The 14,490-nt window shown below is 35.9% G+C and overlaps 1 protein-coding gene across 6 annotated transcripts in view; it reads right to left on the bottom strand.

Annotated features, from left to right (window-relative positions):
* The window catches only part of CCSER1 (coiled-coil serine rich protein 1), a 1,227,777-nt gene that overhangs the window by 696,053 nt on the left and 517,234 nt on the right, over positions 1-14,490 (bottom strand). The gene's annotated exons all lie outside the window — the stretch shown is intronic.

Below are 14,490 nucleotides of genomic sequence, written 5' to 3'. Positions count from 1 at the left end.
CACCCCGAGTGCCTTCACAGGGAGTGCTGCTCTGCAGGCACCTCCCTCTTACAATTCTAGCCTCCAGAGCTCGGAGATGACAAGTCTCTGTGGATTCGGCCACTCAGTTTGTGGTAGTTCATTACAGCAGACTTAGGAAACTAATACACACACATAACATCATTTCAGCTGCTACACCTCCACATAGATTATATGTAAATATTGAGTTGATACATGATTTATCAATAATTAATAAATGAGCAAAAGGAAACAAGAAAGAATGGGGGAAAAGAGTATATGAGGGGACCCAAAAACCTGGAATTTAAAAATTGTGTATTTATTTTGCATGTTTAAAATTAGTCACCTTCAAAGTACTCTCCATTTGATGAAATATGCCTACCACAATCTTTTTTCTCACTGCACAAAATAGTTTTTTAACATGCCAATTTTGATTCCTTTTAGCGCTTCTGCAGGTTTTTGTTTCACCTCTTCCACATCAGCAAAACATTTCACTTTGAGGACATTTTTCATCCGGGGAAATAAAAATAAAGTCACTTGGGGGAAGATCAGGTGCATAGGGAGGGTGCGGCACTGGGGTCATGCCATTTTCTGTCAAAAACTGCTGAACACTCAGTGAGGTGTTGGCAGGTGAGCTCTTCAATCACCCATCATGAAATGGGTGAAATATGTTGAGTCTTCAAAAAAAATTTCACTGAAGCTGAACACAGCCTCTCACAGCAATGCCAGCTGGTGCACTGATATAGGTGGGTTCCTAGAACACTCACCTAGCAGGGGAATCCTGTACAAGGTGCCCACCCTCCAGAACATAATTCCATTTTGGGGGTTCCCTTATTGTATAAACCATGACCTACTTTTTAACGTGTCTCTTACCTTTACAAAAGCTCTCCAAGTGCTTACTCTTATTTATAACATAGAGTAATATTACAAATAGATGGGCTTATTAGTATATCAAATGTAACAGTATTTCTTTATTCTTTTAAGCTATAAACATAATATATCCTTATTTTGCACATTTAGTCACTACTTTATTTTTGAGTAAGTGAAGAGGTGCATGTATCTACATACGTCTGTATCCGAGGCAGTGTTTTTGTCCATATGTCACACTCACCATGTCATTTAAATTAACCCCAGAGCTTACTGCTGTGAGCTGTCGTGCAGAGAGTAGGGCAACCAGTACCACGCTTAGGAATCACCACATTCTTGTGACTTGGAGCTTGTCAAAATGTCTAGACAAGTCAATCACATCAAAGTCAAATTCATTTTGACAGCTAATCAGAATGTGATGAAGTACTTGGAGATATGCAATGGTTCAGATGCATTATGGCATATAATCAAAGTGTAGTTGAGAAAAATATCACCTCCAGACATGGGAGAAAATGTAAATAATTGCCCTGATACCCATATCCCATTCTCACCCCTTCCCAGCCCTGCTAAAGAAAACATCCTTGAAGACTGAAAATTAGCAACCATATATCAGACACCTGAATACTTAGATGTGGAAATGTTGAAAGCAGCCTAAGTACACAACAATTAAAGAATGATTATTAAATGATGGTAAATTCATTCACTCACATATTCTGCAATTTCTAAGTAAAACTATGCTATTTTTGTAAATAAAATACACACTTATCACAAATCTGAAAACATGCAAAATTGTGAGAATTATTTTCTTAGGGTTGTGACTTTATGTATGATTTAAAATTTTTAATTTCTAAATTTTCAGTAATGTGCTAACAATATTATAGGTCCTATATCCAGAAAAATATATACGAAAAACAAAATATTTATCCAAAGATATTGAGCAATCAGGTAACCTACTGAATCCAAGGCACACATGATATAGTCTCAGAGTGATATCATGTTCAAAAGAAACTACTGCAGGCCCATTAAAGAATTTCACAACAACCAGAGATCTTTGTTTGTATTACCATGAACAATGTGACTAGAACACATATTTCATAACAATAACTTTAAAAAATTTTATTGTTGTTCAATTACAGTTGTCCCCATTTTTCCTGCATTACTCTCCCCTGCCCTGCCGAACCACGGTCTCCTACATTCAATCCTGCCCACACATTGTCCTTGCCCATGGGTCCTTTACACTTGTCCCTTGACTTGACCCATCCGCTTCTTTCCCCATTATCCCTCTCCCCATACCCACTCATCACTGTCAGCTTGTTCTTTGTTTCCTTGTCTCTGGTTCATTTTTCTCACTTGTTTGTTTTGTTGATTAGGTTCCACTTATAGGTGAGATCATATGGTATTTGTCTTTCACCGCCTGGCTTATTTCACTCAGCATAATGCTCTCCAGTTCCATCCATGCTGTTGCAAAGGGTAGGAGCTCCTCCTTTCTTTCTGCTGCATAGAATTCCATTGTGTAAATGTACCATAGTTTTTTGGTCCATTCATTTACTGATGGGCACTTAGGTTGCTTCCAGCACTTGGCTATTGTAAATTGTGCTGCTATGAACATTGCAGTTCATAGGTTCTTTTGGATTGGTGTTTCAGGGTTCTTAGGATAGAATCCTAGCAGTGGAATTGCCGGGTCAAAAGGCAGTTCCATTTTTAGTTCTCTGAGGAAATTCCATACTGTTTTCCATAGTGGTTGCACCAGTGTGCATTCCCCCCAACAGTGCACTAGGGTTCCCTTTTCTCTACATGCTCTCCAACACTTGTTGTTTGTTGATTAGCTTATGATGGCTATTTACACCAGTGTGAAGTGGTATCTTGTGGTTTTAGTTTGCATCTCTCTGATGGCTAGTGATGCTGAGCATCCTTTCTTATGTCTCTGGGCCCTCTGTATATCCTCCTTGCAGAAGTGTCTGTTCAGGTCCTCTACCCATTTTTTAATTGGATTGATTGTCTTCCTGGAGTGGAGTCGTGTGAGTTCTTTATATATTTTGGAGATCAAACCTTTGTCTGAGGTATCATTGGCAAAATATATGTTCCCATGTGTTTGGTTCCCTTTTCATTTTAGCTGTGCAGAAGCTTTTTAATTTGATGTAGTCCCACTTGTTTATTCTTTCCTTTATATCCCTTGCTCTAGGGGACATATTGGTGAAAATATTACTGCATGGAATATCTGAAATTTTCCTGCCTATGTTCTCCTCTGGGACTTTTATGGTGTCACAACTTATATTTAAATCTTTTATCGATATTGAGTTTATTTTTGTGTATGGTTTAAGTTGGTGGTCAAGTTTTATTTTTTTTGCATGTAGCTATCCACATCTCCCAACACCATTTGTTGAAGAGGCTATGATTACTCAATTTTATGCTTCTTCCCCCTTTGGCAAATATTAATTAACCATAGAGACTTGGGTTTATTTCTGGGTTCTCTAATCTGTTCCATTGGTCTATGTGTCAGTTCTTATGCCAGTACCAGACTGTTTTGATTACAGTGGTCTTGTAATATAGTTAGATATCAGGTATTGTGATCCCTCCTACTTTATTCTTCTTTCTCAAGATTGCTGAGGCTATTTGGGTTCATTTCTTGTTCCATATAAATCTTGGAAATATTTGTTCTATATCTATGGAATATATCATTTGGATTTTAATAGGGAATAAGCATGTAATCTATACATTGCTTTGGGTAATGGACATTTTATGATGTTAATTCTTCCAATCCATGAACGCAGTGTATGCTTCCATGTATATGTGTCTTCCTTAATTTCTTTCTTCAGTGTTGTGGAGATTTCTGAGTACAGGTCTTTTATTTCCTTGGTTAGGTTTACTCCTAGGTACTTTATTTTTTCTTGTCTTTTATGAGGCCAGCATCATCCTAATTCTAAAACCATATAAAGATACAACGAAGAAAGAAAACTACAGGTCAATATCACTGATGAACACAGACACTAAAATCCTCAACAAAATTTTGGCAAACTGCATCTAGCAATATATTAAAAAGATCATACACCATGACCAAATGGGATTCATCCCAGGGGTGCAAGGATAATACAATATTTGCAAATCAATAAATGTAACATATCTAATAAACAAAAGGAAAGGCAAAAATGACATGATCATATCAATAGATATGGAAAAAGCATTTGATAAGGTATAGCACCCATTTATGATAAAACTCAGCAAAGTGGGAGTAGAGTTATCATACCTCAACATAATAAAGGCCATATATGAGAGACCTACAGCCAACATCATACTCAATGGGCAAAAACTAAAAACTTTCTCACTAAGATCAGGAACAAGAGAAGGATGCCCTCGCTCATCACTTCTATTCAACACAGTATTGGAAGATAGAGCCACAGTGATCAGACAAGAAAAAGAAATAAAAGGCATCCAAATTAGAAAGGAGGAAGTAAAACTGTCATTGTTTACAGACAACATGATTTTCTTAGTGTACAAAGAAAATCCTATAGACTCCACCAAAAACTACTCAACCTAATAAGTGAATTTGGCAAAACGGCTGGATATAAACTCAATATTCAGAAACCAAAGGCATTTTTGTATACCAACAGTGAAATATCACAAACAGAAATTAGGAAAAATATCTCATAACAATAATTTTTCACTGCTTTCTCTCCCAAGCTTCCTACAGCCCTTGTTTATCTTGCTTTGGGGAGGAGCCACAGGTCCTTCTACCTGCCCAGCTTGTCTCCATGATTTTGCATCATAAAAACCCCTAAGAATGTATGTGATAAAGAAGCAGCCCCAATCATAGTGTAGGGAAGAAAAAGAAAAAGTAGTCAAGACCATTTTTTTTTTTTTAGTAATTAGAGAAGAGAGAAAATTTGGAAATAATTTCACATCAATATGCCCCCATAAATTACCCAGAAACTTAGAAGGGCCTGAGTATGTAGTAGACACCAGAAAATGTGGAGTAAAGCAACTAAACTACAAGCACCTATAGGCATCTTTGAATTTTTTTGATATTAAGTATTCTTTACACATAGGGAAACAATGCACATTTTGTTAATTAAGTTTAAGAAAGTATACAAGAACTGTTGGTTCAAAAAAGATGTTACTAAAAATCTACTAAAATGTTAGAATTATAAACAATGGCAACTTATGAAAGTATACAACTTTAACTTATAGTTTTAAATGGCATTATACTGAGATTTATACAAAAAGCACCATATTGTAAAGGCAAGTGGGACCTTATTCGTCCATAATTGTCAAGTTATTTTGCCTGAACACAGAAATTGAAACTTTAATTCATCAAGTCTTTATTCTGAACTTGTCACATTGAGAGATTTACAATTTATTGGTATTGTACTATCTTGAAAGTAATAGATATTTATGTGCTTCCATTGCTACTTTAAATTTTCACAGCTGTGCAAGGTCTAACATCATAAGAAGAAAGCCAGTCAAGTCACAGAATTATGACATAATAACAAGTAAAGAAAAGAAAACTGTATATTGAAGGAAGTCAATACTGAAGTACATGGGTAGCAAACTAGAAAGGTAGCTTTTAACAGAGTGAATGAAGATTTATCTAAATCATCTGATTTACCTAAATCATCTGGGAAGCATTTCAAAATTCATCTCCTCTTCTACATTTCACCCCTCCTGGTTTGTTTTCAGACCCAACTAAAGGTGTGAGTGGGAACATACCTTTCTTATTGTTTAAGAATTTCATTCTTTGGAATATGTTGTTATTCAAAATTATTTGAAAAAGGAATGATATGCAGAATATATGTATAAAATGGGCATACTCATTTATGATAACTAATATAATTTGCTTATCGTAATCACAATGTGTCATAAATTTTCCTCCTGTATCAAACACTTTCCATTATCCAGGATAACGGGGAAAAGAAAGCTTTTCCATGAATGTTCTGAGATGGTTGTACATAAAGTTATAAGCGGTATGGAGAAGGTCACACACTACTTCACTCTATTCAGAATACCTGTTTGTGGGGAAAGCCCTCTAAATTAGAGCAACTTTGAGTTTAGATCTTTATTCATTCCCTTAGTCTTTAAACTAGATTAATTTTCTATCTTTCCTCAAACATAACAACAGCAAACATTCTGTGATTTCTGACTTGTGTTCCTGACTCCTCCTTTTAGTAATAAGATTCTTAGAAGAGGAACTACATATAGAATTCACACCCTCACGTTCAATTTAGCCACTATGAATAAACAACTAATAATTGATCAAATTTCCTGCATCTGGAAGCTGGTTTCTACTCGACTCACTTAATTAAAATTGCTCTCATCAGTGTTAAGTAGAAACATTTCATTTTTAAGTCCTCTACCTGATTTATGCTTCACATTTAGCAATACAAAATCCCTTCTTTAAAGTATATCTTCCTCTTGGACTTCTGTATAGCTTTTTCTCCTGTTACATAGCTTGGATATTTTTCAAACTTTTTAATATTTATTCCTTTCATTTTGTTCTTTAAAAGATATTTAAAAAAAATATTTCCCAGGTTTCTGTCTGAAGCCTTCTCCCATCTTCCCTTAAATGTTTCATCTCGGCAACCTATAAACTAACATTTCAGTATTTATTATCAATCCCCCACCCTTCATCTTATGAAATTTTGACCCAAATTTCTGCCTCCTGACGTCTTGCACTTATTATATTCTAGATGTGTCAGACTCTAAGTTTCAAATGGAAAATCCTCACACCAAGGAGCAACATGTTATTTCTTCCACAATTCTGGTCTTAATAACTTCATTTTTCATGTGAGTTAAGAATCCTGATTCATTCTTTACTTCCTTTAGCACTTTAAGTATTTCACTCCACTCTCTTGCTGGCATGGTTTCGGATGAGAATTCTGTCATAATTATTATTCTTTTCCTTTAATGATAAGGTATTTTCTTTCTCTGAATTCTTTCAAGATTTTCTCTTTGTCTTTTGTTTTTTCCAGTTTCAAAATACTATGTATAGGTGTAGATTTTTGATTTGTATCTTGCTTGGAGTTCTCTGAACTTCCTGAATCTGTGGTTTGCTGTTTGCCGTTAATTTTGAAAAGGTCTTGGCCATTGTTACTTTAAACATTCCTTCTGCTCCATTCTCTCTTTCTTCTTCTGCTACTCCAGTCATGCACATGTTACACTATCTGAAATTACCTCCGAGTTCTTGGATATTCTGTTACTTTTTTAATGCATCCCTTTTTCTCTTTGTGTTCCAGTAGACGTATCTCCAAGCTCACTGATTCCTTCCTCAGCTCTGTCTAATCTACCGATGAGCCCATCAAAGGCATTCTTCATTTATGTTGCAGTGCTTTTGATGTGCAGCATTTCTTTTTGATTTTTTCTTAGTTCCCATCTCTCTGCTTACATTGTCCATTTGTTCTTGCTCGCTGTTTAGTTTTCCACTAGAGCCCTTAGCATATTAATTACAACTATTTAAAATTCCTTGACCGATAATTCTAAAACCTGTCATATGGATATACGTGTCTGGTTCTGCTGCTTGCACTGTCTCTCCAGACTGGGTGTTATTTCCTGCCTTTGTCATGCCCTGCAATTTTTTTTTAAAGCAAGTGATATATTAGGTAATAGTAATTGGGGGAAATATTGTGTATTTTTATGTTAATCTTGTAGGAAGTTGGGCTATGTTTAATATTTGTTGTAGCTGTAGGCCCCAGTGGCTTCAAATTCCTCTATCATCCCTATTTTTGTCCCTTCTGCTGTCTCTGGGCTCCCCTAAGAATACTTTCTAAATAGAGTCTGTGCCTTGCAGCTCTTCCAGCTGTAATCCAATTATGATACTGGAATCCAATTGATATAGTGGCACAGGGTTGAGACTGGAAAGGGTTCTATAATCTTATGTTTAAAGACAAGTGTTTTAGTAGGCTGGGTTGGTTGTGACCTTCACAATGCTTTCTTAGCTTTATTCCCCTCTCAGGTGAAACTGTAAGGGTAGAGAGGACTGGAACGGATTAATACTATTTCCCTTGGGAGAGATAAGGCTCTGTCTATAAAGTAATTTCTCCTGGAGTGTAGCATATTTTAAATGATTACTGTATCTCTGGCAAAGTCACAAGACTTTATTTAGTAGTTGTTCTTCTTTACCATGAGAACTCACCATGAGTAGTTGTTCTTCTTTTGGAGTTAAAACTCATGAAAATGTATGCACCCCCAAGAATACAGTCCCAGGAGGTTTCAACTGCCAAGCTAGTCCACACATAGCTTCCAGCAATTCATCAAAATTACCATTTAAGTATTCCTACAAGTTTATGGCTTCAGTGGCTTCTGCTCCAGGTAAATTGAATTCATCTGTGAATCTCTACATTTACCTGGGGTGGTGGTTTGCTCTGTGGCTTTATTTCTCAGGTTAGCCCACAACCCTTTGCAAAAGTTGTTGATTTTAAGACTGTTTGGCTTTCTTCTTGTTGCTAAGACACAAGTGATGACTTCCAAGTTCTCTGCCTGTTGCAACTGAAACCAGAAACCCTTATCCTTACTCTGCATCTTCTCTCACATTCCATAACCATCTGACAAACAGTCCCTTTTCCGACTCCAAAATTCCTTTAATTCATCTCATCGATTTTCATTGTAATTGTCTTCATTCAGACCTTTTAATCTGGCGGTTTTCTTCATATATCTCTATTGTTCTCCTCATCTTTGTTCCAGCACCAAGGAAGAGAACCTTAATAGAATTTGTAAATTATATTTCTTAATTTCATATTAAATATTACCCCTTTGAGGATGAGAACCATATTTTATCTTTATATATTACAAATCTAGTTCAGTAACTTTCACAGAGGAAGAATTCTATAAATATCAATTAAATGAATGGATGGCAAACCATCTACTATCCTATGTTGCTTTAGTGCTTTAGTAAAAATATGTTAGGCTGAGGTTTGAAGTTAAAACCAATAATATGTGTGTGTGTGTGTGTGTGTGTTTATATACACACACACACATAGTTTGTCCAGAAGCTAGAAGGTATTCGGCCATGTAACATGAAAAATAGAGACATTTATTGAAGAAGATACAAGATATAAGAAACATCATACATAGGACAATGATGCCTGAGTCCCCTTCAAAGTAGCCACCTTGGGACCTCACACAGTTCTCCCAATTGCCACCAGCTGCTCCATCATATTTTCCTGAATTTCACTGATGGTCTGAAATCTTTTCCCTTAAAAAGGTGATTTTAGTTTTGGGAAAAGATAGAAGTCACAAGGCACCAAATCTGGGCTGTAGTGGGACTGAGTCCCACTACACAGTGGGACTGTGTGATTTGCTGTTTTGCAAGAAATCTTCTCACAAGATGTGATGCATGAGTGGGCACATTGTCGTGATGAAGCTGCCAATCACCAGATGCCCATAGCTGCGGCCTTCTGAGTGATCTGAATAGTTTCCATGGAGGAATGTCCAAGCTTAACATAAAATTTGATACAGATTTGTTGCTCGACTCAATCAGTAATTTTAGGGGTTTTTTGTTTGTTTATTTTGTTTTCAAGGAAGAATGTAATTTTAATACTATTTTTTGTCCTTGTTATTGAAAATACATCAAGAAAATATATAAACAGTGATGTAAATTCTACACAAATAGTAAGACCACTTTTCTTGCACTCCTTACACAAATTGCAAAAGGAATGTTTGGAAACATGAAAATGGTGTTGTAAATACTTACATTTAAAATTAAATTCAGATGTACATGAAATAGAAAAATTAAATATTTTTAGAAAAATATTCCACAAAAGACATCATCTCTAAATGTATAAAAATTATATCTTAAATAATTTATTAGAAATATTCCATAAAGCAATACTTTGACCAATATGTCCCCTAGAGCAAGGGACATAAAGGAAAGAATAAACAAATGGGACTTCATCAAATTAAAAAGCTTCTGCACGGCTAAAGAAAACATCAGCAAATTGAAAAGGGAACCAACCATATGGGAACATATATTTGCAAATGATCCTTCGGACAAGGGTTTGATATCCAAAATATATAAAGAACTCACACGACTCCACTCCAGGAAAACAAACAATCCAATTAAAAAATGGGCAAAGGATATGAACAGGCACTTCTCCAAGGAGGACATACAGAGGGCCCAGAGACATATGAAAGGATGCTCAGCATCACTAGCCATCAGAGAGATGCAAATTAAAACCACAATGAGTTACCACTTCACACTGGTCAGAATGGCGATAAAAACCAAGTCAACAAACACAAGTGCTGGTGAGGTTGTGGAGAAAAGGGAACCCTAGTGCACTGTTGGTGGGAATGCAGACTGGTGCAGCCACTGTGGAAAACAGTATGAAATTTCCTCAGAAAACTAAAAATGGAAGTGTTTGTTGACCCAGCAATTCCACTACTAGGATTATTTCCTAAGAATCCTGAAACACCAACCCAAAAGAACCTACGTACCCCAATATTCATAGCAGCGTTATTTACAATAGTTATGTGCTAGAAAAGCCCATCAGGAAATGAGTGGGTCAAAAACTATGGTACATTTCCAGAATGGAATATTATGTAGCAGAAAGAGGGAACTTCTGCCCTTTGAGACAGAGTGGATGGAATTGGAGAGCATTATGCTAAGTGAAATGAACCAGGCGATGAAAGAAAAATACCGTATGATCTCACCTATAAATGGAGCCAAATCAACAAAAGAAATAAGCAAGCAAAACATAACCAGAGACATTTAAATAAATAACTAACAGACAGTAAACATAGGGAAGGTGGGAGGCGATTACGGGGGAAAAGGGGGAAAGACCCTCAAAGAACATGTATCCAGGACACATGGAGAAAACCAAAGGGGGTAGGATTGAAGGTGGGAAGGGGATGGGTGTGGTGGGGTGGAGTGGTGTGGGGGGAAATGGAGACAACTGTACTTTCAAGACAATAAAAAAAAAAAGGTCAGGGGTAAATAAAAATAAAAAAAAATTGAGAACAACAACAACAAAATTTAGATAAAGGAAAGCAGGCCCAGCTACATAATTTGCAGGGCCCAGTGCAAAAATGTGAGTCACCTCATTCAAAAAGCAGAAAGAAAAGTGTAAACGTACTAAAACGTGAATCTTTTCTCTTTAAAAATATTTTATTACTTACGAAATGTAATAAGGTTGTTAGAGATACATGTATAACAACATAAACATACAAATTGCAAAAGGTACATATTCTTTTTGTCATGATTTTATATAATTTAACAAATAATAATTTATCAATATGATATCCTAATTGTGCATTTGAGATTTCTACTGGCTCTCTTTTCTGCAAATCCATTTTAATAGGTCATTTATATCTTTTAATAAGTTTATTTTTCATCAACATGTTCAAAAGTGGCATCTGTCACTCTTAGAATATGCGAGATTGCAAAATTTAAAAAATAACTTTTAGTTTTGAAAAGGGTCTTCCTGCTAATGCAACTGTTACTGGAGCTGTTGAGAGTATTTTACAGGCTGTGTCAATCTGTCATTTTGAATAGGACAGCCACACAGTACACACGCTCACTCAACAGTTTCCATCACCCCACTGACTAGTACAGTGAAGTTGTCATTGTTCATGCATGCGCATTCCAGTCCACTCTCCTTGGCTGCCAGGGTACATTAGTGTCACACAAACCATTCTTGTTATATTAACAATGGGTGGCCTTTTGCTGGACTATACATATATATTTTTTCCTGTAGGATTTATCCCTGAATACTCTATAAAGTATTTATCAATAAATAATTCAACTGCCTTTCACATTATTAAAACCACTTCTCCTAGTATGTTACTGTATAATAGGAATGTTCTTTGTTTTATTTTTGTTGCCATATCTGGCATTTGATACACTGCTTTAGTTTTCACTGTTCTTTTCAATATTATTTTATCTTTTTTGTAAGATACATCAACATCACAGTCCTTATCCCTATCTTTCATAAGTAAATTGAAATAGAAAAATACAGCAGGAAAGATAAGTGACTTGCTCAAGGCAAACTCAAGAGTTACTAAAAGAACTAAAATAAAAGACTATGTTTCAATAGCAAATAAAAACCACGATTTCATACTTGTAGACAGCTATAGAAAACTGAGAAAAATGCAGGAATTTTTATTTTACCTAACATCTAAAGCCAAAATTACATATTGCACATAAAGATATTTTTAAACACAAAAAAATCTGTACAAAAGCCCCTATTGTTTCAGTGTCAAAAAGCAATTTAACTAAATTATTATATTCCGTATTTAATGAAAAATCTTCCAAGTTTAACTTCTAGAGCAATATGAAAAGATGGCCCATTCGGTTCCATGGGCTCTGTATCAAGGAACAATGCCTGTGAGGCGAGGGAATCGATCAGGTAGACTCTGATATTGTAAGGTTGTGGGTATAACCCTTAGAGAAACTCTCACATGAGCTGGTAATCTTATAACTCTTATTATTTTAAACATCTTTCATTCCGTAGGGTATTTAGAAATAAGTACATATTAAATACTGGCCACTGTACAAGAATCTGAGAATACAGCGGCAAACAAGGCAGGAAAAGGGGTCAGATTTTTAAAGTATGATGATGTCATGGAAGAGAACTACTAGGTTCTAGGGAAACATAATCTAGTCTTTTTGATGAAGTAATGTTGAAGTGGAGATCTGAAGGATGAGTACAGTCTTGCTGTGGAAAAGAAAAACAAAACAAAACACCCCTAGACTATTGGACTAAGTACATAGGAACACGGAAAGTTCAAGGACATAAAAGATAGCTGGCACAGATGAAGTATGAAAACAAAGGAACAAAATGGCGCTTGACAATGGTGTAAAATCAGCCACATCACATTGTGCTCCTTAGATTTTATCTTAAGGACAAGTGGAATAACAGTTTTTAGTAGGAATAGGGCATAGTCGTTGCATAAAGCAGAAAGACTGATTGGGGAAATAAGAGGAGGGAATACTGTGGTGAGAGAGGAAGTGAGGACCTATTAGAGGGCCATTACAATGTTAGAGGAAGATATAATAGTGTTTTTAAGTAAACTGGTAGCAGAGGCCCTGAATTATAGATTTTGTCCCAATCCCTCTAGGACAATGTTCAAGTACTATCTAAATAATCTTTACCAAGGTATTGACGCACCTGATTTTAAAATAAATAACTGCAAATTAAGTCAATGTGGCTTAATAAAGAGTTTTTAAAAGTCAAAAGGCCCTTGGGCCCTATCTCCAAGGGATCGGGAATCTTGAGGAATGAAAGGTTTCCTCTAGGTTAAACGTGGTATCCCACGGGAAGAGCGCTGGCTTTATTGCAGAAGGCTGTTCCCTTCCCAAATGCAAGACAGAAAATTTTTTCAAAGTACATAATCTCTGGGATGTTGGTTTCGGGAATGATAGATTTGGTTTTTTAACTTGTTTGTGAATTGGTTTGATTTAGTTCTCTAGAAGAATGTGTTTCCAATAATATACTGGCACTTAATGGAGAACTTGACTACAATATAATTTGCTCCTCCATACTTTTACAGCAAGGCATACTTGCAATCACCCAACAAGAGATACATGTATCCCTGCACTTACGCACATCCTACTTCCAATTAATATTCTTCAGTATGTTTTTCAAATGCTCCAATTGTGGTTCTTTCTATTAAGGGACTTATAGATACAGGGATATAGTGTAAATATTTTCTCTATCATCGTCTCCAATTGCCAGTGGTCTGTAAAATACAGATTCAACAAATTAACTTTCATTAGAACTGATTTTTCTACTTTCTAAAGTAGTAACTTTAAGCAGCTTAGTGTTCAAGATAATATAATTTGAGTTATACTGTTATAAGGCAAAAATAGTGCTTATATTTTAGAAAAAACTACATGAAAGTAGTGTAATAAATGTACTCAGTCACGGGGCAGTGAACTGTCTCCTCCCCCCGACAAAGTATTAAACCAAAAGAATAAAAACAATTTAAAGGAAAGAAGAATTATTACTAAAAGAAGCAGCTAACGTTTATTTGGTTTTAATTGTATGTCAGGCACTGTGGACTAAATGATCCCATGTAACCCTTACAACAAGCCTGTGTTAGGAACTTGGATTTTGTGATTAAACACTGAAAAACAAATGTTTTAAATGTGTAAATAACGTACTCAATCTTCCAGAACTGCCCGGTAATCGCACCGGGTTTGTTTGGCTCCGGTGTTTCAGCACGATGCTAGATATTTCAGTGTGATGCTATTGCCTCTGTCGTAAGGCATCTACAACATACCCAGCATTCTTGCTGTTTGAAGCACATTTAATTTAATTAATGCAAATAAATCCTGCTGGATAGATATGTTAGATGATAATATCTTTATTATGCAAATAAGAAAACACACTCAGAGACCTCTCAACACATCTTCTAACGTCACACAGCGATATAGTAGCTAGAAGTAAGTAATGGAGTTTTTATTTGAACCCATATATTCTGACCACAGAGCACATTGTTCTGGTTCCAAATGATCCAAGATTAACAACAAAATGCAGACAAATTATCAGAAGAAATCTAAGTAAGACAAAGAATAGGAAGTGCTGGGCATGAGTTCTTATCAGAGGTTAAGTGTACAAACTTCTTTTTTGTCTTTTTTATTGCATTTTTCCATTACCATTTATTCCCTTATACGGCCTCCCCTGCCCCACACAATCGCCA

Source organism: Desmodus rotundus, chromosome 4 (assembly GCF_022682495.2).
Source record: "Desmodus rotundus isolate HL8 chromosome 4, HLdesRot8A.1, whole genome shotgun sequence".
Taxonomy (NCBI): domain Eukaryota; kingdom Metazoa; phylum Chordata; class Mammalia; order Chiroptera; family Phyllostomidae; genus Desmodus; species Desmodus rotundus.
The sequence above is the reverse complement of the archived record's forward strand: the minus strand, read 5'-3'. Positions and strand labels throughout refer to the sequence as shown.